This window comes from Mauremys reevesii, linkage group 8 (assembly GCF_016161935.1).
Source record: "Mauremys reevesii isolate NIE-2019 linkage group 8, ASM1616193v1, whole genome shotgun sequence".
NCBI classification, from domain to species: Eukaryota; Metazoa; Chordata; order Testudines; family Geoemydidae; genus Mauremys; species Mauremys reevesii.
The window spans coordinates 75,271,426-75,284,741 of NC_052630.1; the positions used below are offsets into that span (position 1 = coordinate 75,271,426).

At 46.7% G+C, this 13,316-nt stretch overlaps 1 protein-coding gene across 6 annotated transcripts in view; it reads left to right on the forward strand.

The window, feature by feature from the left end:
* BCAR3 (BCAR3 adaptor protein, NSP family member) overlaps positions 1-13,316 on the forward strand; it is a 204,749-nt gene that overhangs the window by 28,001 nt on the left and 163,432 nt on the right. For 2 of the 6 annotated variants that reach the window (XM_039485754.1, XM_039485759.1), the window contains exon 2: positions 339-447. The exons of the other annotated variants lie outside the window; for them this stretch is intronic. The gene's annotated coding sequence lies outside the window, so the exon portion shown is untranslated. The remainder of the gene's footprint in view (positions 1-338; positions 448-13,316) is intronic. 6 annotated transcript variants of the gene reach the window in all.

The window sequence follows — 13,316 nt, forward strand, 5'->3', positions numbered from 1 at the left end:
GTTGTGAGCTAACTTTTTTTTAAAGTGCTTACATCATTATAAAACCATTTTAATTATAAAACTTTTAATCCCAATTTGTAAATGGACATTTTCTCTTAGAAATACCCTGCAAATGTGTCAACAGAGAAATATGCCCTATTGTATTTCAATTATTACAATTTACAGGCAATGTAGCTGGGATGTAGTTCCATCTAGAAAGAAAGGAATCCAAAAAAGCTGTGAAACAGCTCCCTGTATTCCTTTGGGAAATGGCACAGAGCTTTCTCCTTCATTTAAAAGAAAACAACCCCCCCAGGCTTGACTATCGCTACTGTGATTCATCAGCTGTTGTCTCCTAGCCAGGTCTGATTTTCTGATTGGCCGGAAGGACTTTTCAAGGTGTGTCTTCTGACAAGACGCTGTTGCAGTTTTAAGGATATTGATGGACTCTGACAACCACCTTGAATGGTAAGAACTATTGTATATATTCTCTAATCAATACAGCTTTATATTTATGTAATTGATGTTAATGTTTTAATAAAAAATTGTTAGGCATACCAAGAGTTTTTCCCAGAGCTATTGTTTATCTATGTGCAGATTTTACAGATCAGAGAATTTTAAAATCTTCATTAGATTGCTTAGCAAGGGCAATTATTCTGCAGCATGTCAGCATGGCTTTTAAAGTTCCGAGTCCAGCAAAATCTAAACATGTAATATGACAAGGTGCTGTAAAAATCTACAAGGAACTAGATAACGTTCAGTGTTATCTACTTCCTTATAATACTCTTTTTATAACCATAGCGAGATTTTTACTTTGTCTTTCTCTTTCATAGAACTTGCATGTACCATACACTTTGGAAGTCCACTAATGCAGCAAGACATTTTCTAATGTGTTTTATTAAGGGTAGTTCTTTGCAGTCGTCTGAATTTTCTGACAAATTAGGGCAGCAGTCTGAGTCATTAGGAAAAGAGTGAGGCACCTGAAGAAGTGAGGTTTTTTACCCACAAAAGCTTATGCACACATAAATCTGTTAGTCTTTAAGGTGCCACCAGACTCCTTGTTTTTGTGGATACTGACTAACACAGCTACACCGACAGGAAAAGAGAAAAATGCATTTTATTTTAAGAAGTCTTTTCAGTTGCCTTTGAAGAAATTAGAGAGAAGACTGTAGAAAAATGTTTGTTCTTTATGTGTTTTGGTTCTATTTAAACTTTACTATCAAAGGACGAGGATGAAATTATCAGTTTCAGAGAGAGAGACACAGACACATGCAAAAGATTTGAAAGATGTAAACTTGTCCACGTTCATGTAACTGTCTGATCCGATAATGTTAGAGTACAGTAAAAAGGAGCAGCTGTACTGACCAGTCAGTATAATGTCTACTTTTCCCACTTTGACAGCAGCATAGCTTTAGAGTAAATTTCACGACTGTACTTGTTTCTGCGCTCAAAAAATTTTGTTGTGCTCATAGGCATCATTTTCTATGCGACGTATAAATATGATGATGTACTGAAAAGTTGTTTGGGTTTTGTTTTAATGCAATCTGCAAATCTGAGGGTTTTTTTTAGCAAATCGGTATCCGTAAAAAGAAACACAAACTTGTTATATTAAAATATGCAAACTTCAAAATCTTCTTTAAAAGCAAAGAGAATTATTCAGACATGAACTCTGCCCCTGTCTTGATTATGATAGCAAGAGCTATCAGCTCATGTGTGTTTGGTTCCAATGTTTTTACCTGCCCGTCCAATTGGGGGCATCATTATGTGCTTTAGAATCCTATTCTTCCTTTCCATGTCCATAGCTTTGCTCTGGCACTGATCTTACTTACCACTGAGAGAGTGGAGTCTTTTTCCCTGCAGTGTAATGATATTCATCTGCTGACTCTAGGGGGTGCTGGAGTGCAAATGTATAATAACCCCCAGGGAAATAGTATAATGTAGTTCCTCTCAACCTTCACTTGCCTTGACGTGCGTGACCTGAGGTTATTCTGACTTGAGCGGCCATTACTGTAGTATCAAGCCAGCCCTGCCTCTAGAAAGAGAGCAATACATTCCTACATGATTCACTGGGCTGCTACCACCAATGAATGACTTTAAGTGTGAGATTAAACCTTTACAGTTAACTTGATGCAGGCTGCTATTGTAGCTTTTGCTGCTTTTTTGTGTGATGAGGCACAGCCTTTAGTTTTCTATGGGTTGGTGGCTGTGGTTACTGGTTCTGTGTACCAGGATGTCATCTAATTTATTTGTATTTAGCTGGAAAGAGCATAATTGGGGAAGTTACTCAGTTTGAAATGCATTTACCACTTTATGGCAAGACCCTGGGATGTGATTTTTCTTGTTCTCTGACTTTTTTTTTTTGTTCATCTGAAAGACTTTAGGATCCTCCCACGCCTTTCTGGACAAGGGGAACTGAGGCAGATTATCTTCGGAACTTATCAGACCCACTCAGTAGCTGATAAAGCATGTTAACCCATCACTTCCAATTCAGGAGCTTAGTGGTTTGCCTTATCAAATGATTTGGAACAGAAATTGTTCTTGGGTTTTTTGCACAGCAAGGCTGAATGCTAGAATCAGGCTGACCTGCCTAGGTGGCTTCAGAGAGACAAGGTGGGTGAGGTAATATCTCTTATTGGACCAACTTCTGTTGGTGAGAGAGATGGTCAATTGACATCTGTGAAAGATTGTGACTGCAGTGCATTTATAACTTTAACCTCATGTGATTAAAGAAATAGTGTACAAGATTTAGAAAAAGTTGGTACTTATTCTTAGGTCTGTTGGGGCAGGTTTGTGTTGGTCTCCGGTTGATGTATTCTCTGGAGCTAGTTTTTGTCAGTCTTCTGTGCTGGAAAATCCTCCAATGGTTTACCGTCATCACTGTGGCTCCAGAACAACCTCCTCCTGACCCCAGCATGGCGGGGGGGGGGGGGAGGGAGAGGAGGAGAGGGTATGCCTGTACTCTAGCCTTCCTCAGCTGCCAAAACAATTTTGGGGAGCCATTGACAGCACAGTATGGATCAGCTCTATGGCCTAATTCATGCTAGGGACTGTTCTAATACAAAATCAGCCCCAGGATCAGCGTGCTGCATTCACGCTCCTGTTCTCATTTGTACTCACTCATGGGTGGCGGGTGGTGGTGGCTGGTCCTGCCCCTTCTGCCCAAGGCCCCGCATGCTGGAGTCCCCAAAGCTCCCCCTTAAAGGAAAAGGCCTGGGGGGGGGGCCTCGACTGGAGGAGCCCCGGCCTGCATGCCCTAGCTTGCCCCCCCGATCTACCACTTCCAAGCACCAGACCGAGCTGCCTCCCGCTCCCAAGCGCCAGGCCAGCCCCAGCACCACCAGCTCCTCCTCCCCCGGAAGGCTCCTCCCCCAAGTCACCGGCCCCAGGAGCACGGCGAACAGTGGGGACCTTTGGGGGTGAGTGGAGGGGGGGAGCCACCAAGGCCCAGTTGCCCAGCAGCGAGTCAGGGGCAGCGCCAGGGAAGGCACTCCTGCATGGGTACAGCCAAAAAACTGTCCTGTTAAAAGTACTGGCTGAAGTTTTATTTTAAACAACCTTTAATCTTGCTTCCCTAACTCTTTTGCCAACTGTCTACTGCAGGCATTTAGCCTTCTAACTACCTGATTTGTTGGTGGCTACACTTACGGTTTGCAGCGCTGGTCATCCAGCTCTGTAGGAGCAGCGCTGGTGTGTGGCCACACTCACAGCTACCAGCGCTGGTGTGTGGCCACACTCACAGCATTTTGCAGCGCTGTTGGGAGTGCTGCATTATGGGCAGCTATCCCAGCATTCAAGTGGCAACAACGTGCTTTTCAAAAGAGGGGGGTGGAGGGTGGTGTACTGTGACAGGGAGCGGGGAAGAGAGAGAGAGAGTGGATTTTTGGAGCCAACACTGTGTGTTAGCTTCCTGGATTGAAAAATCACAAAATGTTCGCGAACCCTTAGTCTTAATTGCAAACAGCCTGCATCCAACGCTGTTTCTCTGTCAAGCAAACATTCACTCCCTGCCTCTCATTTGATCGTTCACAGCCAGGTACAGATAGCTCCTGTTTGCTGTGATCAGTGTTTGTTTTTTTAGATAAGCAGTTCAACGGAGCTCCGATGGATCGGAGTTCACAACAAAACAAAGAGAGGCTGCATAACAAAACAAAGAAAGTAATTTAGTTAAAAGCATTCTGGGATATCTCCTTATTCCCTGGAGGCCAATAAAAGCGCTGGTGTGTGTCCACACTTGATGAGCAGCGCTGGATCACCAGCGCTGCAATCACTACACCCCAACCTGACCAGGTGTACAGCCAGCGCTGCAGCCAGGGGCGGCTCTAGAGCCCAGCCCAGCCAGCACACGCCTGGGGGCGCCAGGGGCCAGCGGCAGGGGGGGGGGGTGGGACCTGCGCATGGTCCTGCCGGGAGAGGTCGACCGGAGCCGCCGGACGACGCGACCTGCCGCGGGCGGACCGCTTCGCTGGTCCGCTGGGCGGGCTCTGCTGACCGCCTCGAGGCGGGCGCGGGGCGCGCGGCAGCTCTGCCGGACCGGACCCCGTCCCCGTCCGCGCGGAGGGGAGGTGAGCCGAGCGAGCAGCGACGACTCCTCCGCGGCCATGCCGGCAGGTCCGCTCCTGCTCGCGCGGGCGCCTCCGCCCCGGCATGATTTTGGGGCAGCAAATTTTTGTAGAGCGCCCTGGCTGCAGCCAGCGAGTTGCAGCGCTGGATGTGCCTTGCAGGTGTGGATGGTTACTAATTGCAGCGCTGGAAAGCCTCTACCAGCGCTGCAACTTGCAAGTGTAGCCAAGCCCTTAATGTAGTCATTACTGTCTTCAACTAATTACATGTCAAGTTTGTACTTGCCATTGATTGTGTGCACAGAATTGTAAGCAGATGCCAGGCTGAGAACCCTTTAGATATTTGGCCTTTTGTGTCCTATAAAAGGGTGTGGTGTGTGGTGTTTTTTTTTTGTTTGTTTTGTTTTTATTGAAGGAAAATATACATGAGTCTTGGAGCCTTTTCTGTCTTTCATTTAAAAAAAAAAGGCATATTGTTCTATTTGCTGCAGTGGTGTCATCAGATTAGTGCTGACCTCTTAACTAATGTCATTTGGTTTTCCTTGATGCGAATCAATCTAGCAGAGCAATATTTTCTGACTGAAGTGTATTTTGTAATTCAGTAAACATTAAAAGATTAAAACAGTAATTATTGTAGAGGAGTTAGCTGAAACTTAGAGATGGGTCTGAACTAGAACATTGGCTATGAAACCTGTTCAACTCTAGGGAAGTTCGGGTCTGGATGAAAACGTCATGTCTTGAATCCATTTCTATAAACTATGGGTCAAATTCGGCTCTCAATTACACCTGTACAATTCTATTGAATTAAATGTGTGTGAGCAGAATTTGGCCCTACAGGTAGCTGCTCCTTCAATAAATTTAAACCTTTCTTTTGGCTAGTTATGAAATCATAGAATATCAGGGTTGGAAGGGACCTCAGGAGGTTATCTAGTCCAACCTCCTGCTCAAAGCAGGACCAATTCCCAACTAAATCATCCCAGCCAGGGCTTTGTCAAGCCTGACCTTAAAAACCTCTAAGGAAGGCGATTCCACCACCCCACTAGGTAATCCATTCCAGTGCTTCACTATCCTCCTAGTGAAAAAGTTTTTTCCTAATATCCAACCTAACCACCACCCACCCTGCAACTTGAGACCATTACTCCTTGTTCTGTCATCAGGTACCACTGAGAACCATCTAGATCCATCCTCTTTGGAACCCCCTTTCAGGTAATTGAAAGCAGCTATCAAATCCTGCCTCATTCTTCTCTGCTGCAGACTAAACAATCCCAGTTCCCTCAGCCTCTCCTCATAAGTCATGTGCTCCAGCCCCCTAATCATTTTTGTTGCCCTCCATTGGACTCTTTCCAATTTTTCCACATCCTTCTTGTAGTGTGGGGCCCAAAACTGCACACAGTACTCCAGATGAGGCCTCACCAATGTCAAATAGAGGGGAATGATCACATCCCTCCATCTGCTGGCAATGTTCCTACTTATACAGCCCAAAATGCTATTAGCCTTCTTGGCAACAAGGGCACACTTGACTCATATCCAGCTTTTCATCCACTGTAACCCCTAGGTCCTTTTCTGCAGAACTGCTTCCTAGCCATTCGGTCCCTAGTCTGTAAAAGTGAATGGGATTCTTCTGTCCTAAGTGCAGGACTCGGCATTTGTCCTTGTTGAACCTCATCAGGTTTCTTTTGGCCCAATCCTCTAATTTGTCTAGGTCCTTCTGTATCCTATCCCTACCCTCCAGCGTATCTACCACTCCTCCTAGTTTAGTGTCATCTGCAAACTTGCTGAGAGTGAAGTCCACGCCATCCTCCAGATCATTAATGAAGAGATTGAACAAAACCGGCCCCAGGACCGACCCTTGGGGCACTCCGCTTGAAACCAGCTGCCAACTAGACATGGAGCCATTGATCATTACTTGTTGAGCCCAACGATCTAGCCAGCTTTCTATCCACCTCATAGTCCATTCATCCAGATGAATATTTTTCCTTGTATTTGGGAACACTTACAGGCCACGTGAGGTCATACACACCTCATGAGATCATCCCAGAGGAACTAACAACACTTCACTATACAATCTGCAGGTCAGCTGAACACTGCAATGTTATAACTGTGACCTTCAACCAGACTGTCTAGATTCAAGAGACAATTTCAGTTTCCAAGACTGCTCAGTCCTCCTGGACACTTTCTCTGGAATAATGTATGGATCTTTTGTGGTGTATTGTTCACTGGGCAATGAACAGAGATTATCTGATTCACTTTTCTTAGTTCAAATCCCGAGAGAGATACTATAGTGCCAGAAAGGAAAGATCAGTACTCTTTCCCCTTTCAAATCCCCTCATCATTATGTTTGCTACAGCAGTTCTCTGCTACCTGCATTTTGTCAACAATAGAACCTAGAGGCAGTTTTGAGGAGTTTGCATAAGTTGAGTGATTTTTTAATAATAGTTTAACACTTATAAAGTAAATATCTTTGTGCCCCTCTTTTGGTAATTAGTATATTGCATCTCATAATGAGAAAATTGTTATTGATATCTGATGGACTGGTGAGCCCTCGATTAGAGGATAATTTCTACCATAGATTTACGTATGGGTCCTGAAATGACTCAGGAATCCGATCCTGGAACCGCAAATCCACCCGTAGTAAGTACAGACATTTTGTGGCAGGCCAGCGGCCTGCTGGGAGAAAGTTATTTCTTTTTCCTTCCTCTCTCTCTCTCTCCAGCTTTGAGAGCAAGGCGCTTCTCTTCGAAGCAGGCCACTGCCTGATGGAGGATATGGCGCCATTGGGGTAGGTTGGTGGCTTGCTTTTCTGAGCTTGTGATGTCCACATCAGTTTTCTTAAGATACGCTTTCAGTGTGTCTTTGTAGCGTTTTCTCTGACCACCATGGGATCTCTGACCATGGGTGAGCTGAGAGTAGAGGACTTGTCTTGGGAGGTGAGAGTCTGGCATCTGCACACAATGTCCAGTCCAGGGAAGTTGGTGCATGAGGATCATTGCTTCAATGCTGGTGATATTGCCTTCAGCAAGGATGCTGGCATTAGTGTGGCTATCTTGCCACTTGAGGTGAAGGATCATCTGGAGGCAGCGTTGGTGATACCTCTCCAAACTCTTGAGGTGCTGTCGATAGGTCACCCAGGTTTCACATCCATAGAGGAGAGTTGGAACAACAATTGTCTTATAGACCTGGATTGGTGTCTTGCCATAGGTCACAGTCCGTGAAAACGCTTCGGATCAATTTCCCAAAGGAAGCACTTGCACACTGGATTCTGTGCTGGATCTCACTCTGTGTGTGTGTGTGTGTGTGTGTGTGTGTGTGTGTGTGTTGTTTTTGCATTTTGAGAAAGTTGGCTAGTAACAAAGTGCTCAACTGTCTCTAAAGTCTGACCCTCGATGGTGATTTGTGGTGGGTCATGTGCAAGTCCTGAAGCAGGTTGATAAAGCATTTCACTCTTCTCAATATTGAGTGAGAGTCCTAGGCTTCAGTAAGCTTGTACAAGAAAATCCAGTATGGACTGAGGTTAATTCTCAATGTGCCCAAGGATGACACAATAATCAGCATATTGAAGATCAGTAATAGACCCCCTGAAGACTTTAGACTGCGAGCGGAGACATCGAAGATTAAAGAGCCGCCCATCCATTCTATATTGAATGTCAACTCCATTGGGGAGATCTTTAACGAGGAGCAAAATGACTGCTAAATAGATGGAAAACTGGGTTGGGGCAACAACACATCCTTGCTTAACCCCAGTTTTGATGATGAAAGGTTCCATCTCAAGGCCATTACAGAGAACCGTGGCAGTCATCTGATCATGGAGAATGTCAAGGCTGAATTCCCACTCTGGCACTTTGAGTACAGAAGGTGGGGGCCTGCAAGGATTCTAAAAATTAATACTGGCCACTCCAGGCTTATATTAAATTCCTAAGGTTACAGCTTCTCTCTGACCTTGGATGGGTAGATGCTGCCACCACCCAAATGCAAAAAAAACCCTTTGAACCCAGGAAGGCGCACTTGGGAATGCCTCCCTGTGGGGTACTCTCAGGCCCTTTCACTCCCCCTACGAGGAAGATCTGAGAAAGAAAACAAAGGAAATCAGCTGTTGCCACCAGTTAATTAAATAACATATGCACAAACCTCTTAGGACACACACATCCAATCCTGTTGCTAAAAAAGGTTAAAGTTTATTAAAAACAAAAAGAAAGAAAATACATGTAGAACGTAGGCTATTGCTAGATTTTAAAAAAAAGCAAATATAATTAAGCATCAAGAATGGCTTTCTTGAGGTCCAGCTTAATGGTTACAAGCAAACAAAAGCATTTGGGGGTTAGCACAGAGGAGTCCACAAGCCACAAAGAAATAAACCTAATTGCATCTTCCTAGACATTTCCTGATCTATTTACATATCTGGGGTTTTCAATAAGTAGTTTCTAGGTATGATCTGATTTTTTTCATACCTGGCTTAAAGCTTTACAGCATAGTTTCAGCCCTGTCTCTGTTCTATCCCCTTTCTCTGGAGAACAACAGACAGACAAAGGGAAAGTGTGTGGTGTGTTTCTCCCCCGACCCATTTAAAAAAAGTTCTAGTCCTCCCATTGGTTCTTTTGGTCAGGTGCCCACTCCCTTCCTTTTACCTATGGACTTTTTTAACCCTTTACAGGTAAAGCAAGTAGAGAACAGCTACTAACAGGGAATTTGTAGCTAACTGGCTGGCTGGGTGTCCATAAAAGGGAGGTACTCCCCCCCATTCATATATCACCCTTGTGTTACTTTGAGGGTGGGGTTCAGCAAGAGATTCTCTTTCATGTCGTTGAGGTATAGATTCGTTAGTGGCATCAGAGAGAGTTAACTCACGGTTCATGAGTAGCTCAAAATGCTCCTTCCATCTGGCTTTGATGGCTTCACTGTCCTTAAAACACGTTGACCTGTCTTGGACTCAGCGCATAAGTGCCAGAAAAAAATGGTGCACCCACTGGCACCTTTCCCTCCCCCGCCAGTGTCTCCTGCCTGCTGGCGGGCCCTGCCGATCAGTGCTTCCCCCTCCCTCCCCATGCCTACTGCCTGCTGCAGATCAGCTGTTTTGCAGTGTCAGGACTCAGGAGGCACTGGGGTGCGGGGAGGAGTGAGGTAGCAGCATGCTCAGGGGAGGGGGCACAACTGGGCGGGGCAGGTGTGGGAAGAGATGGAATGGGGGTGGGAAGAAGTGGTGTAAGGTCTTGGGGGGGGGGGAGGGGTGGAGTTGGGATTAGAAACTTTGTGCCTATGGCTCAGAGTGGTGTGGGTCCATGGGAGCATGGGCCATAAATGGCCCTTATTGCCTGAAAGAAATTCCTCATGTCATGTTTATCAGCATGAAACTCAGTCTACTTGGCCTTTTCTCACCACCACTTATTTCTGATGTCATGGATTTTCCTTTGGGCTTCAGCCTTCAGTTGCTTGTATGACTCTTCTGCTGATGTGATATGGTATTTTGCCATATGCAGGCCCTGAATCTCAGCATCATTCTCAACAAACCAATCTTGGTGATGGGTGACATAGCCAATGGACTCCACACATGCCGAGAAAATGGCAGTCTTTAATCCCTTCCAGAGATTTTCATTATCAGCTGTAGGCATAGCGGCAAACTTCTTCAGCAGTGTCAGCATAGCTACTTGACTCCCTGGAGTCAACACAGTTGCTGGAATAGCAGGGAGGTGAAGTTGATGCCTTGGTTGGCAAAAATCTCCTGGGGCAAGCCTACCCAGGCAAAAACCTTCAGGAGCTAGGCCATGATGCTCCACAGTGGAATTGCTTCTGGGAACCAAGTGGCATAGTCCAGGATGTAGCAGAACTTGGCGGCCCTCTTCAGGAGGAGTCTCACGGGGTCCATGGCAACCTGCTCAAAGGGAACCTCAGTCACCAGCAAAGGAACTAGGGTAGTCTTCAGTACCTCCCGCAGGGCCACCAGCTTGCATTTGGGGTATGAGTTACAATAGTTTCTGATGTACTAATGCACCCTGGGCCAAAAAAACCAATCAAGGACTCAGGCCAGAGTTTTCTCATGCCTCAGGTGGCCCGCAGTGGGGATGTCATAGGCCAGTTTCAAGACAACACACCAGAGCACCACCAGCTGGATCCGCGTTTCTTGGATTCATCAGTCCCGGTCAACAGGGTCATCCATTAGCTCAAACTGGGGTCAATGGTTTGCTTGTTGGGGGATCAGATATCTTTCTGACCGCAGCCAACTACTCATATGCCTGGCTGAATGTGGAGTCCTCTCGCTGATCCTGGCTAAAGTTGACACCTAGTCAGTCAGCAGTGGGGTTGCGGCCTCTCCACCCAGCTCATCAAGGTCATAGTCCTCCTCTGGCTCACACTCCACCTCAAGGGGGTTTCCTTCTAATGCCATTGGCCAAAAAGTGGGGAGAGGTAGGTTCACAGTTAGGACTTTGAGGAAGTCCAGTCAGTCTCTTCCCAGGATCACGGGGTATGCAAGGCTAGGTGTCACTAGTCGGGTCACCCAGTTCATGGTTAGTGGGACCCGGACACAGGGGGGCAGCTTCACGTTGCCATGGATGCACTGTAGGCGGATCACCCTGAGGCCAGGGTCCACTGGAGGAGCCAGCTGCTGATGTATGAGCATCTGCCCACAGCCAGAATCGACAAGGGTGAGGGCCAATTGTCTGTCGACTGCTACAGGGATCGTAACCTTTGCAGTGGGCCACTTGCAGGTGTGGGACTTCCCTGTGCAGACCTGGCCAAAGATACAATCCATCAGGAGCCATTCTTGCCACAGGTGCCTGAAATGGCCACAGGAGAAACAGGATCCTGGCTCTGGACGTTTGAGCTGCTGTACTGGTTCGGCAGGGGGGCTTGGGTTCTGAGGCCTCCGTTCTACAGGGGCTGCCTTGAGTGCCTCTTGGTACCTCGGGGTTGTTCATTGGAGTTCGGTGCCACCTCATCTGCCCTGACTCCTTCAGGTGGGTCTGGCATCAAGCTGTGGGCTGGAGCTCTTCTCCCGGCTTCTCAGGGTCAACCCCAACATTGCAGCTCTGGTCCCTGGTCTGACCGGGGGCCTCGGTGGCCAGGAAGTCCTCCATGAGGGCAACTGCTACACTTAAAGTAGCAAGATGGTGTGGGAGTATCTAGACTCTCCTCCGGGGCAGGAGGTTGTGGGTGAATTGTTCCAGGGCGAGCTCTTTGACCACCTCAGTGGCAGAGTGCCGGTCGGGCTGGAGCCACTGGCAGCAGGTGTCCTTCAGCTCTTGGACAACAATCCAGGGTCAGGCGCCTGGTGGGTGCCCCTTCCTCTGGAACTGTCGTCAGAACATTTTTTAGGGTGATGTCCAGTGTGTTGAGCACTGCGGCCTATACTCATCTGTAATCCCAGGCCTCGTCAGCCAGGAGCCAACAGTATGTCATTTGGGCAGTTCCCATCAAATATTGGGCCAGAATGGTGGCCCACAGCTCAGGCAACCTGCTCGAACATCGTGAGGAAAGCCTCAGGGTCATCTTTGGGCCCCATTTTTGCTAGCTGTATGGGCACGATAAGCACAGGCAGAGTCACTGTCTGGACGGGGCTAAGGCTGCTGAGACTGGGCAGCCAGCTATGGGAGACACTTGGGTGTGGATTTTTCACACATCTCAGTGATGTTGTTATACTGATATGGGTCTGTAGCGTAGACTTGGCATCACATTTTGCATGTGCCCTGTGCCTTGAATAGTAGCTTTCTGTTGCTTCCAGCTACCACTACACAAAGGGGATTAACTGCTCTTTTCACTGAGCTTAAAAGGAGAGTGTTTAGCACACCCAGCAGCTATAACGAAGGGCTAGTCTACACCGGCAACACTAAAGCGCTGCCGTGGCGTGCTTTAATGTGCCTTTTGTGTTTGTGGTGCAGCGGTAGGATAGAGCTCTCCCAGCGCTCTAAAAAAAACCTACCTCCATGAGGGGCGTAGCTTCCAGCGCTGGTGCACTGTCTACACTGGTTCTTTACAGCGCTGAAACTTGCTGCGCTCAAGAGGATGTGGTGTGTTTTTTTTGTTTTGTTTTTTTTTCCCCCACACTCCCGAGCAAGAAAGTTGCAGCACTATTAATTGCCAGTGTAGACAAGCCCTTAGTCCAGGGGTAGGCAACCTATGGCACAAGTTGATTTTCAGTGGCACTCACACTGCCCAGGTTCTGGCCACTGGCCCGGGGAGCTCTGCATTTTAATTTAATTTTAAATGAAGCTTCTTAAACATTTTAAAAACCTTATTTTCTTTACATACAACTATAGTTTAGTTATATATTATAGACTTATAGAAAGATCTTCTAAAAACGTTAAAATGTATGACTGGCACGTGAAAGCTTATATTGGAGTGAATAAATGAAGACTCGGCACACCACTTCCAAAAGGTTGCCGACCCCTGCCTTAGTCTGTCTATACTGCACACCTTACAGTGGCACGGCTGTACCACTGCAGCCGCACCATTGTAAGGTGCACGGTGTAGCCGCTCTTTGTCACCAGGAGAGAGCTCTCCCAGTGACAAAATAAAACCACTGTGAATGAGGGGCAGTAGCTTCGTTGACAGGAGAGCAGCTTCCACCTCTGAAGTGCTGTCCACACTGGTGTTTTTCGTCATTATAACTTTTGTCATTCTGGGGTGTGTGTGGGTTTGTTTTGTTTTTTTCTTCACATCCCTGAGCGACAAAAGTTTTAATGAGGAAAGTGCAGTAGAGACATAAGTCTGTGATTGTCTATAGATCAAAGACCCTACTAATGACAGTCCTTGACACCTTCCAACCACACAAATGTTAGTTCTTTTGGG